The sequence below is a fragment of the Biomphalaria glabrata genome, chromosome 2 (assembly GCF_947242115.1).
Source record: "Biomphalaria glabrata chromosome 2, xgBioGlab47.1, whole genome shotgun sequence".
NCBI lineage: Eukaryota > Metazoa > Mollusca > Gastropoda > Planorbidae > Biomphalaria > Biomphalaria glabrata.
The window spans coordinates 26424803-26437440 of record NC_074712.1 but is presented as its reverse complement, the minus strand read 5'-3'; the positions used below and the strand labels follow the sequence as shown (position 1 = coordinate 26437440).

Sequence of the window (12638 nt, the reverse complement as noted above, 5' to 3'; positions counted from 1 at the left end):
TGTATGTTAAACGTAGCTAATGATCCTTTCACGTTATTTCTCTTTCGCTACGAAAATAAAATTAGTTTTGCGAAAATGGTTTACCCGAAGTTGATACATTCTTATCTATTAAAAACGAAAAGAGCGATAGCTTTGTTGAATAAATGGGATTATAAAGTGAACAATTAAACGAAATAATTTTTAGTACGCGAGTCATGAATGAATATAGATCTAGGCCTATCTCAACTCGGCTTCGCAGCTTTCGTAAACGGATGTAGCTTTAGAAAACCAAATTTGAATGTTTATTTGATCAAAATATGAAATGAATGGACTTTAATTAATATGTTTATGTGTTAAAGTATAAGACTATCTGTGCGAAGAGAAGTTATATCATCTTAGTGTTGAATTAGAGTTTTAGATCTAGGGATGGGATTATAAAGTAACAATAAAACGAAATAATTTTTAGTACGCGATTCATGAATGAATATAGATCTAGGCCTTTAACTCGGCTTCGCAGCTTTCGTAAACGAATGTAGCTTTAGAAAACCAAATTTGAATGTTTATTTGATCAAAATATGAAATGAATGGACTTTAATTAATATGTTTATGTGTTAAAGTATAAAACTATCTGTGCAAAGAGAAGTTTTATCATTTTAGAGTTGAATTAGAGTTTTAGATCTAGGGATGGGATTATAAAGTAAACAATTAAACGAATTAATATTTAGTACGCGATTCATTACGGTACTGTCTAATGAAAGAATGTTCGTCAGGAAATCTGTATTCACAGATATCAGGAACTAATTTATGTAAAAAATGCTTTTGAAACACAAAATCGAAGGTTAATTTTATTATATAATGAAATCAATGGATCTTCTTTTGTATTTTCATGTGTCAAAGTAAAAAACTATCTGCGCAAAGTGTATTTCTTAAAATTAGATCTAGGTCTAAATCCTTTCTATCTTTTCTCATGTCAACATTGTAGACATGGCCTAGATCCATAAAATACTATAGCTGTAATAGAGTCGGACAACTTTATTTTTTTTTTAGGGTCTTACGTTTGTTTTAGGGCTATAATACATACACAAAGGTCTAAGTTGGTACCCAAGAAACATTCCTGCCAAGTTTTATCAAGATTGGTCAAGCGGTTTTGATGTCTATAAGTAACATACATACATACACCACACATTCTACTTTATAATATAGATATCTTATCTTATATGATGCAGACGTTACTTCAAAAAAGAAGATGATTACGTCCTACGCGTCATGCATTTAGTCATACATATTAACTAATGACCTAAACTCTGCCAAGTCACTGGTTTTCCTGGCTAGCTCAGGCAACCCATTCCATGCTCTAATAGCGCTAGGGAAGAAGGAGCTTTTGTACACATTTGTAGTAGCATATGGAACGAGGAATGTGCCTTTATCTTTGTGTCTTTCTGAGTATTTTATATGTATATGTATGTGTGTGTGTGTATTTAATAATATTTTATAATATATTTTATACTTTATAATCTTACACTTTTACAATCATTCACGACCACTGATATATGTGTGTCATGTCACTGTATTTTTGTAGAAGGAGAATTCATTTGTGAAAATGTTAATGTAGGCACTATTATCCATTACACAGTTTTCTTTATAATTGATTAATACACATTCTTTGATAGAATCTTTAAATTAACATACGGTCTTTTATGATGACCTTTACATCACCTGACCTAAAGATCGTATGGTCTGAATAATAACTTTACTTCTTACATCCTTAAAATAAAAAGTTCCCTTTTCAGACCTTGCGACCTATAGGGCAAATGATATAAATGTCATCAGTTTCTATGGCCCACGGTTAACGAGGGTGCCATGTGGCCAGAACAACGACCAACCGCCTTTACTTTTCCCCAACTAATGTCAGGTACCTATTAGAGCTGGGTTAACTTAGAGATGCCCCACAAAAAAATATAAAAAAGCCAATCTTCAACAGAATTGGAACCCGAGACCCCGGTACGGAAGACAAGCGCTCTACCGCTCAGCCACCGCGCCTCGTTCAAAATGATGTTTACCTAACCAATTTAATGATTTGACTCGAGCTAGCTTTTAATTCCTCTGAAGAGATCGTAATTTTCCCCCTCTGATGCTCAGTGCGCTATGCTCCACTCGGATGTGGGGGGGGGGGGAAAGGTGAAGGTTTCCGTGGTAACTTTTCAAAAGCAATAAAAAAGTTGCTCGAGTCTGACTTTCAACTTGAGCCTCCCGGATGGAATGCAGACATGCCACTAAGCTAATCAATTAGTTATAAAATTAATTTTATAGTCCATTTTAAATTAAAAAATTTTAGCCAACGACCCAATCCTCTACACAAGGCTTATTTCCCTGTAGCTGACTTAGCTTAGTCCATTTTTTTTCCTATATATTGCATATAAAAATAAAATTAATTTATTACGACTAATTGGTGGATTTGTTGATATTGATGTGTGCGTTATCAGCAAGCATAAGGTTTGTTGATATTGATGTGTGCGTTATCAGCTAGCATAAGGTTTGTTGATATTGATGTGTTATCAGCAAGCATAAGGTTTGTTGATATTGATGTGTTATCAGCAAGCATAAGGTTTGTTGATATTGATGTGTTATCAGCAAGCATAAGGTTTGTTGATATTGATGTGTGCGTTATCAGCAAGCATAAGGTTTGTTGATATTGATGTGTGCGTTATCAGCAAGCATAAGGTTTGTTGATATTGATGTGTGCGTTATCAGCAAGCATAAGGTTTGTTGATATTGATGTGTGCGTTATCAGCAAGCATAAGGTTTGTTGATATTGATGTGTGCGTTATCAGCAAGCATAAGGTTTGTTGATATTGATGTGTGCGTTATCAGCTAGCATAAGGTTTGTTGATATTGATGTGTGCGTTATCAGCGAGCATAAGGTTTGTTGATATTGATGTGTGCGTTATCAGCGAGCATAAGGTTTGTTGATATTGATGTGTGCGTTATCAGCAAGCATAAGGTTTGTTGATATTGATGTGTGCGTTATCAGCAAGCATAAGGTTTGTTGATATTGATGTGTGCGTTATCAGCTAGCATAAGGTTTGTTGATATTGATGTGTGCGTTATCAGCAAGCATAAGGTTTGTTGATATTGATGTGTGCGTTATCAGCAAGCATAAGGTTTGTTGATATTGATGTGTGCGTTATCAGCTAGCATAAGGTTTGTTGATATTGATGTGTGCGTTATCAGCGAGCATAAGGTTTGTTGATATTGATGTGTGCGTTATCAGCGAGCATAAGGTTTGTTGATATTGATGTGTGCGTTATCAGCAAGCATAAGGTTTGTTGATATTGATGTGTGCGTTATCAGCAAGCATAAGGTTTGTTGATATTGATGTGTGCGTTATCAGCTAGCATAAGGTTTGTTGATATTGATGTGTGCGTTATCAGCAAGCATAAGGTTTGTTGATATTGATGTGTGCGTTATCAGCTAGCATAAGGTTTGTTGATATTGATGTGTGCGTTATCAGCTAGCATAAGGTTTGTTGATATTGATGTGTGCGTTATCAGCAAGCATAAGGTTTGTTGATATTGATGTGTTATCAGCAAGCATAAGGTTTGTTGATATTGATGTGTTATCAGCAAGCATAAGGTTTGTTGATATTGATGTGTTATCAGCAAGCATAAGGTTTGTTGATATTGATGTGTTATCAGCAAGCATAAGGTTTGTTGATATTGATGTGTTATCAGCAAGCATAAGGTTTGTTGATATTGATGTGTTATCAGCAAGCATAAGGTTTGTTGATATTGATGTGTTATCAGCAAGCATAAGGTTTGTTGATATTGATGTGTTATCAGCAAGCATAAGGTTTGTTGATATTGATGTGTTATCAGCTAGCATAAGGTTTGTTGATATTGATGTGTTATCAGCTAGCATAAGGTTTGTTGATATTTATGTGTTATCAGCAAGCATAAGGTTTGTTGATATTGATGTGTTATCAGCAAGCATAAGGTTTGTTGATATTGATGTGTTATCAGCAAGCATAAGGTTTGTTGATATTGATGTGTTATCAGCAAGCATAAGGTTTGTTGATATTGATGTGTTATCAGCAAGCATAAGGTTTGTTGATATTGATGTGTTATCAGCAAGCATAAGGTTTGTTGATATTGATGTGTTATCAGCAAGCATAAGGTTTGTTGATATTGATGTGTTATCAGCAAGCATAAGGTTTGTTGATATTGATGTGTTATCAGCTAGCATAAGGTTTGTTGATATTGATGTGTTATCAGCAAGCATAAGGTTTGTTGATATTGATGTGTTATCAGCAAGCATAAGGTTTGTTGATATTGATGTGTTATCAGCTAGCATAAGGTTTGTTGATATTGATGTGTTATCAGCAAGCATAAGGTTTGTTGATATTGATGTGTTATCAGCAAGCATAAGGTTTGTTGATATTGATGTGTTATCAGCAAGCATAAGGTTTGTTGATATTGATGTGTTATCAGCTAGCATAAGGTTTGTTGATATTGATGTGTTATCAGCAAGCATAAGGTTTGTTGATATTGATGTGTTATCAGCAAGCATAAGGTTTGTTGATATTGATGTGTTATCAGCTAGCATAAGGTTTGTTGATATTGATGTGTTATCAGCAAGCATAAGGTTTGTTGATATTGATGTGTTATCAGCAAGCATAAGGTTTGTTGATATTGATGTGTTATCAGCTAGCATAAGGTTTGTTGATATTGATGTGTTATCAGCAAGCATAAGGTTTGTTGATATTGATGTGTTATCAGCAAGCATAAGGTTTGTTGATATTGATGTGTGCGTTATCAGCAAGCATAAGGTTTGTTGATATTGATGTGTTATCAGCAAGCATAAGGTTTGTTGATATTGATGTGTTATCAGCAAGCATAAGGTTTGTTGATATTGATGTGTTATCAGCTAGCATAAGGTTTGTTGATATTGATGTGTTATCAGCTAGCATAAGGTTTGTTGATATTGATGTGTTATCAGCTAGCATAAGGTTTGTTGATATTGATGTGTTATCAGCTAGCATAAGGTTTGTTGATATTGATGTGTTATCAGCAAGCATAAGGTTTGTTGATATTGATGTGTTATCAGCAAGCATAAGGTTTGTTGATATTGATGTGTTATCAGCTAGCATAAGGTTTGTTGATATTGATGTGTTATCAGCAAGCATAAGGTTTGTTGATATTGATGTGTTATCAGCAAGCATAAGGTTTGTTGATATTGATGTGTTATCAGCAAGCATAAGGTTTGTTGATATTGATGTGTGCGTTATCAGCAAGCATAAGGTTTGTTGATATTGATGTGTTATCAGCAAGCATAAGGTTTGTTGATATTGATGTGTTATCAGCTAGCATAAGGTTTGTTGATATTGATGTGTTATCAGCTAGCATAAGGTTTGTTGATATTGATGTGTTATCAGCTAGCATAAGGTTTGTTGATATTGATGTGTTATCAGCAAGCATAAGGTTTGTTGATATTGATGTGTTATCAGCAAGCATAAGGTTTGTTGATATTGATGTGTTATCAGCAAGCATAAGGTTTGTTGATATTGATGTGTTATCAGCTAGCATAAGGTTTGTTGATATTGATGTGTTATCAGCAAGCATAAGGTTTGTTGATATTGATGTGTTATCAGCAAGCATAAGGTTTGTTGATATTGATGTGTTATCAGCTAGCATAAGGTTTGTTGATATTGATGTGTTATCAGCTAGCATAAGGTTTGTTGATATTGATGTGTTATCAGCAAGCATAAGGTTTGTTGATATTGATGTGTTATCAGCTAGCATAAGGTTTGTTGATATTGATGTGTTATCAGCAAGCATAAGGTTTGTTGATATTGATGTGTTATCAGCTAGCATAAGGTTTGTTGATATTGATGTGTTATCAGCTAGCATAAGGTTTGTTGATATTGATGTGTTATCAGCAAGCATAAGGTTTGTTGATATTGATGTGTTATCAGCTAGCATAAGGTTTGTTGATATTGATGTGTTATCAGCAAGCATAAGGTTTGTTGATATTGATGTGTTATCAGCAAGCATAAGGTTTGTTGATATTGATGTGTTATCAGCTAGCATAAGGTTTGTTGATATTGATGTGTTATCAGCTAGCATAAGGTTTGTTGATATTGATGTGTTATCAGCAAGCATAAGGTTTGTTGATATTGATGTGTTATCAGCTAGCATAAGGTTTGTTGATATTGATGTGTTATCAGCTAGCATAAGGTTTGTTGATATTGATGTGTTATCAGCAAGCATAAGGTTTGTTGATATTGATGTGTTATCAGCTAGCATAAGGTTTGTTGATATTGATGTGTTATCAGCAAGCATAAGGTTTGTTGATATTGATGTGTTATCAGCAAGCATAAGGTTTGTTGATATTGATGTGTTATCAGCTAGCATAAGGTTTGTTGATATTGATGTGTTATCAGCTAGCATAAGGTTTGTTGATATTGATGTGTTATCAGCTAGCATAAGGTTTGTTGATATTGATGTGTTATCAGCTAGCATAAGGTTTGTTGATATTGATGTGTTATCAGCTAGCATAAGGTTTGTTGATATTGATGTGTTATCAGCTAGCATAAGGTTTGTTGATATTGATGTGTTATCAGCTAGCATAAGGTTTGTTGATATTGATGTGTTATCAGCTAGCATAAGGTTTGTTGATATTGATGTGTTATCAGCTAGCATAAGGTTTGTTGATATTGATGTGTTATCAGCTAGCATAAGGTTTGTTGATATTGATGTGTTATCAGCTAGCATAAGGTTTGTTGATATTGATGTGTTATCAGCAAGCATAAGGTTTGTTGATATTGATGTGTTATCAGCAAGCATAAGGTTTGTTGATATTGATGTGTTATCAGCAAGCATAAGGTTTGTTGATATTGATGTGTTATCAGCAAGCATAAGGTTTGTTGATATTGATGTGTTATCAGCAAGCATAAGGTTTGTTGATATTGATGTGTTATCAGCAAGCATAAGGTTTGTTGATATTGATGTGTTATCAGCAAGCATAAGGTTTGTTGATATTGATGTGTTATCAGCAAGCATAAGGTTTGTTGATATTGATGTGTTATCAGCAAGCATAAGGTTTGTTGATATTGATGTGTTATCAGCAAGCATAAGGTTTGTTGATATTGATGTGTTATCAGCAAGCATAAGGTTTGTTGATATTGATGTGTTATCAGCAAGCATAAGGTTTGTTGATATTGATGTGTTATCAGCAAGCATAAGGTTTGTTGATATTGATGTGTTATCAGCAAGCATAAGGTTTGTTGATATTGATGTGTTATCAGCTAGCATAAGGTTTGTTGATATTGATGTGTTATCAGCAAGCATAAGGTTGTTTTCAAATGTGAAGACGATTGGATGAAAGAAGTCGTCGAAAAATCGATCCCGAAAATTTCCCACCATGTAAGAAACATACAAGAAACATACAAGAAACATACAAGAAACATACAAGAAACATACAAGAAACATACAAGAAACATACAAGAAACATACAAGAAACATACAAGAAACATACAAGAAACATACAAGAAACATACAAGAAACATACAAGAAACATACAAGAAACATACAAGAAACATACAAGAAACATACAAGAAAGCTACAGAGCGAGATAATTTAATTGTTGTAATAATTAAAGGATAGTCTATCCAGCTTTGTACAATTACGGAAGTAGTTTGAAGGAAAATAGATAATAGAAAAAACACAAAGAGATTATTTGTCAATACAAACTTAAATATAATACTTCACTACTTTCTCTCATTTAAAAACTTGGTCCCTGGTGCTGCTGTCTATTTATGTTTAATATGTAAATACAAACTTAAATATAATACTTCACTACTTTCATTTAAAAACTTGGTCCCTGGTGCTGCTGTCTATTTATGTTTAATATGTAAATACAAACTTAGTTGCAGTCTCCGAATGGTCGACAGATGAGTCATGTGTTTGTGAGAAAAGTAGGTCAAAAGGCAGGTTTCAATATACACAAATACAAAAATACCAACTGACACAAAAACACGCTTAGATTCTATTATATGTTACATATTTTATAATGCTTAAAGCCTTTTTCACAACTGCGGTAAAAATAATTTGAACAAGTTCAGAGACAATTGATTCGTAAATCTCTGGCCTTTGTCTTCTAAATCTGATCGAACAAACTATCCGGAAAGCATTTAACGAGTTATTGATCTTTTAATAATTTCATTATATTTTGATTGGTCAGTGATTTTTAAAAATCTGACGTCAAAAGCTTGATGTCAAATGCACTCGAGACCCCCATTTGCGACATTCTAAAAGGTCTATTATCAAGAAGGGAATCATTTAGTTTAGGTCCTCCTCTGCCTAGAGAAAATAGGCACAACCAGCAGGTCCAGCTGCAAGAGTTAGGAGATAAGGTGTCTGCTCAGTCACTAGACCTGAGGACAATTACGAGAAATTATGCATTAGACTTTCTGATGTTGGAGTCGTCATTTATAGAGTAATCCTAATTTTGAAGTTCATCTCAAGTAAAATAGTTTAGACGACCAGTATAAGTCACACGTGAACTGGTTTATCTGACCAGTATAAGTCACACATGAACTAGTTTATCTGACCAGTATAAGTCACACGTGAACTAGTTTATCTGACCAGTATAAGTCACACATGAACTAGTTTATCTGACCAGTATAAGTCACACGTGAACTAGTTTATCTGACCAGTATAAGTCACACATGAACTAGTTTATCTGACCAGCATAAGTTACACGTGAACTAGTTTATCTGACCAGTATAAGTCACACATGAACTAGTTTATCTGACCAGTATAAGTCACACGTGAACTAGTTTATCTGACCAGCATAAGTTACACGTGAACTAGTTTATCTGACCAGTATAAGTCACACGTGAACTAGTTTATCTGACCAGTATAAGTTACACGTGAACTAGTTTATCTGACCAGTATAAGTCACACATAAACTGGTTTATCTGACCAGTATAAGTCACACATAAACTGGTTTATCTGACCAGTATAAGTCACACATGAACTAGTTTATCTGACCAGTATAAGTCACACGTGAACTAGTTTATCTGACCAGCATAAGTCACACATGAACTAGTTTATCTGACCAGTATAAGTCACTCATAAACTGGTTTATCTGACCAGTATAAGTCACACATGAACTAGTTTATCTGACCAGTATAAGTCACACATAAACTGGTTTATCTGACCAGCATAAGTCACACATGAACTAGTTTATCTGACCAGTATAAGTCACACATGAACTAGTTTATCTGACCAGTATAAGTCACACATAAACTGGTTTATCTGACCAGTATAAGTCACACGTGAACTAGTTTATCTGACCAGTATAAGTTACACGTGAACTAGTTTATCTGACCAGTATAAGTCACACATAAACTGGTTTATCTGACCAGCATAAGTCACACATGAACTAGTTTATCTGACCAGTATAAGTCACACATGAACTAGTTTATCTGACCAGTATAAGTCACACGTGAACTAGTTTATCTGACCAGCATAAGTCACACATGAACTAGTTTATCTGACCAGTATAAGTCACACGTGAACTAGTTTATCTGACCAGTATAAGTTACACGTGAACTAGTTTATCTGACCAGTATAAGTCACACATGAACTAGTTTATCTGACCAGTATAAGTCACACATAAACTGGTTTATCTGACCAGTATAAGTCACACGTGAACTGGTTTATCTGACCAGTATAAGTCACACATGAACTGGTTTATCTGACCAGTATAAGTCACACGTGAACTGGTTTATCTGACCAGTATAAGTCACACGTGAACTGGTTTATCTGTCCAGTATAAGTCACACGTGAACTACTTTATCTGACCAGTATAAGTCACACGTGAACTAGTTTATCTGACCAGTATAATTCACATATGAACTGGTTTATCTGACCAGTATAAGTTACACGTGAACTAGTTTATCTGACCAGTATAAGTCACACGTGAACTGGTTTATCTGACCAGTATAAGTCACACATGAACTGATTTATCTGACCAGTATAAGTTACACGTGAACTAGTTTATCTGACCAGTATAAGTTACACGTGATCTGATTTATCTGACCAGTATAAGTCACACAAACAACTGGTTTCGCTGACCAGTATAAAACACACGTGAACTGGTTTAGATGACCAATAAAAGATACACGTGAACTCTTTCATCTAACTAGTATAAGCCACAAGCAAACTGCTTTAGTTGACCAGTATAGGACACACGTGAACAGTTCAATGAATCCCCACTTGCACAATGCACAATGAAACGTGAGATTCACGGCCCTAAGAATCAAAAGGGAACTTGATGGCATGAACAAATTAAATACAGTTTGTTCACTCAGTTTGTTCACTCAGTTTGTTCACTAAGTGTGTTTCTTTAGTCGGAAAAAACAACAACCTTGAATGTCACTAGAAAAAATGTTGTTTTCACCTTCTGACTTGGTTCTGGGTCACTGAACTAGAACAATTGGACTCTCCAGGATACGAGGTGCAGTCACTGATTTCCTTAATTCTCTAGTGACGTCAAGACTAGGATATAATCTCCACACGTCACACTCTGCGAGATGACATACTGATTACGGAGTTTTGTTTTTATACACATCACTGTTACACATAACATTCGTAATCAAGTGCGGCTAGACCCCCCCCCCCTGCCATCAAGGGTCAATTTGATTCACTAGGCTTACGTCCCAAATACCTCAACGATACGATAAAATACCTCTGGTCACGGATTTCCCGTTTGCATCTTTAGCTAGATCTAGAATTACGCACAGTCAAACCGTCAAACCCATACAAAGATGGTTCAACTTGTTAATTAGTCTGCAAGTTACATTGGTCTAGTTATCAGACACGAAGTTCTTGAGATAGAAGATCCGAGATTCTTTCGTATTTCAGCTTGTAACATTCATTACATCAAATCAAAAGTCTTTAATAATAGTCTTTAATAATAGGAGCTTTGTAATGGATGCGAATCAGTTGGGGTACACACAAGTGATGTTGTTGAACTAAGGTGGCAAAATTCTGGTCGTAGTAAAAACAAGTGAAAATGTGGGAGTCGTACTAATAAACAAGTGAAAATGTGGGTGTTCTACTAATAAACAAGTGAAAATGTGGGAGTCGTACTAATAAACAAGTGAAAATGTGGGAGTCGTACTAATAAACAAGTGAAAATGTGGGTGTTCTACTAATAAACAAGTGAAAATGTGGGAGTCGTACTAATAAACAAGTGAAAATGTGGGAGTCGTACTAATAAACAAGTGAAAATGTGGGAGTCGTACTAATAAACAAGTGAAAATGTGGGAGTCGTACTAATAAACAAGTGAAAATGTGGGTGTCCTACTAATAAACAAGTGAAAATGTGGGAGTCGTACTAATAAACAAGTGAAAATGTGGGAGTCGTACTAATAAACAAGTGAAAATGTGGGTGTTCTACTAATAAACAAGTGAAAATGTGGGTGTTCTACTAATAAACAAGTGAAAATGTGGGTGTTCTACTAATAAACAAGTGAAAATGTGGGTGTTCTACTAATAAACAAGTGAAAATGTGGGAGTCGTACTAATAAACAAGTGAAAATGTGGGTGTTCTACTAATAAACAAGTGAAAATGTGGGTGTCCTACTAATAAACAAGTGAAAATGTGGGAGTCGTACTAATAAACAAGTGAAAATGTGGGTGTTCTACTAATAAACAAGTGAAAATGTGGGTGTTCTACTAATAAACAAGTGAAAATGTGGGAGTCGTACTAATAAACAAGTGAAAATGTGGGAGTCGTACTAATAAACAAGTGAAAATGTGGGTGTCGTACTAATAAACAAGTGAAAATGTGGGAGTCGTACTAATAAACAAGTGAAAATGTGGGAGTCGTACTAATAAACAAGTGAAAATGTGGGTGTCCTACTAATAAACAAGTGAAAATGTGGGAGTCGTACTAATAAACAAGTGAAAATGTGGGAGTCGTACTAATAAACAAGTGAAAATGTGGGTGTTCTACTAATAAACAAGTGAAAATGTGGGTGTTCTACTAATAAACAAGTGAAAATGTGGGTGTTCTACTAATAAACAAGTGAAAATGTGGGAGTCGTACTAATAAACAAGTGAAAATGTGGGAGTCGTACTAATAAACAAGTGAAAATGTGGGTGTCCTACTAATAAACAAGTGAAAATGTGGGAGTCGTACTAATAAACAAGTGAAAATGTGGGAGTCGTACTAATAAACAAGTGAAAATGTGGGTGTCCTACTAATAAACAAGTGAAAATGTGGGAGTCGTACTAATAAACAAGTGAAAATGTGGGAGTCGTACTAATAAACAAGTGAAAATGTGGGTGTCGTACTAATAAACAAGTGAAAATGTGGGTGTCGTACTAATAAACAAGTGAAAATGTGGGAGTCGTACTAATAAACAAGTGAAAATGTGGGAGTCGTACTAATAAACAAGTGAAAATGTGGGAGTCGTACTAATAAACAAGTGAAAATGTGGGAGTCGTACTAATAAACAAGTGAAAATGTGGGAGTCGTACTAATAAACAAGTGAAAATGTGGGAGTCGTACTAATAAACAAGTGAAAATGTGAGTGTCCTACTAATAAACAAGTGAAAATGTGGGTGTCCTACTAATAAACAAGTGAA

General features: G+C 34.7%; 1 protein-coding gene across 10 annotated transcripts in view; it reads right to left on the bottom strand.

Moving 5' to 3' along the window:
• LOC106060968 (choline O-acetyltransferase-like) overlaps positions 1-12638 on the bottom strand; it is a 311392-nt gene that overhangs the window by 39271 nt on the left and 259483 nt on the right. The window lies entirely within an intron of this gene.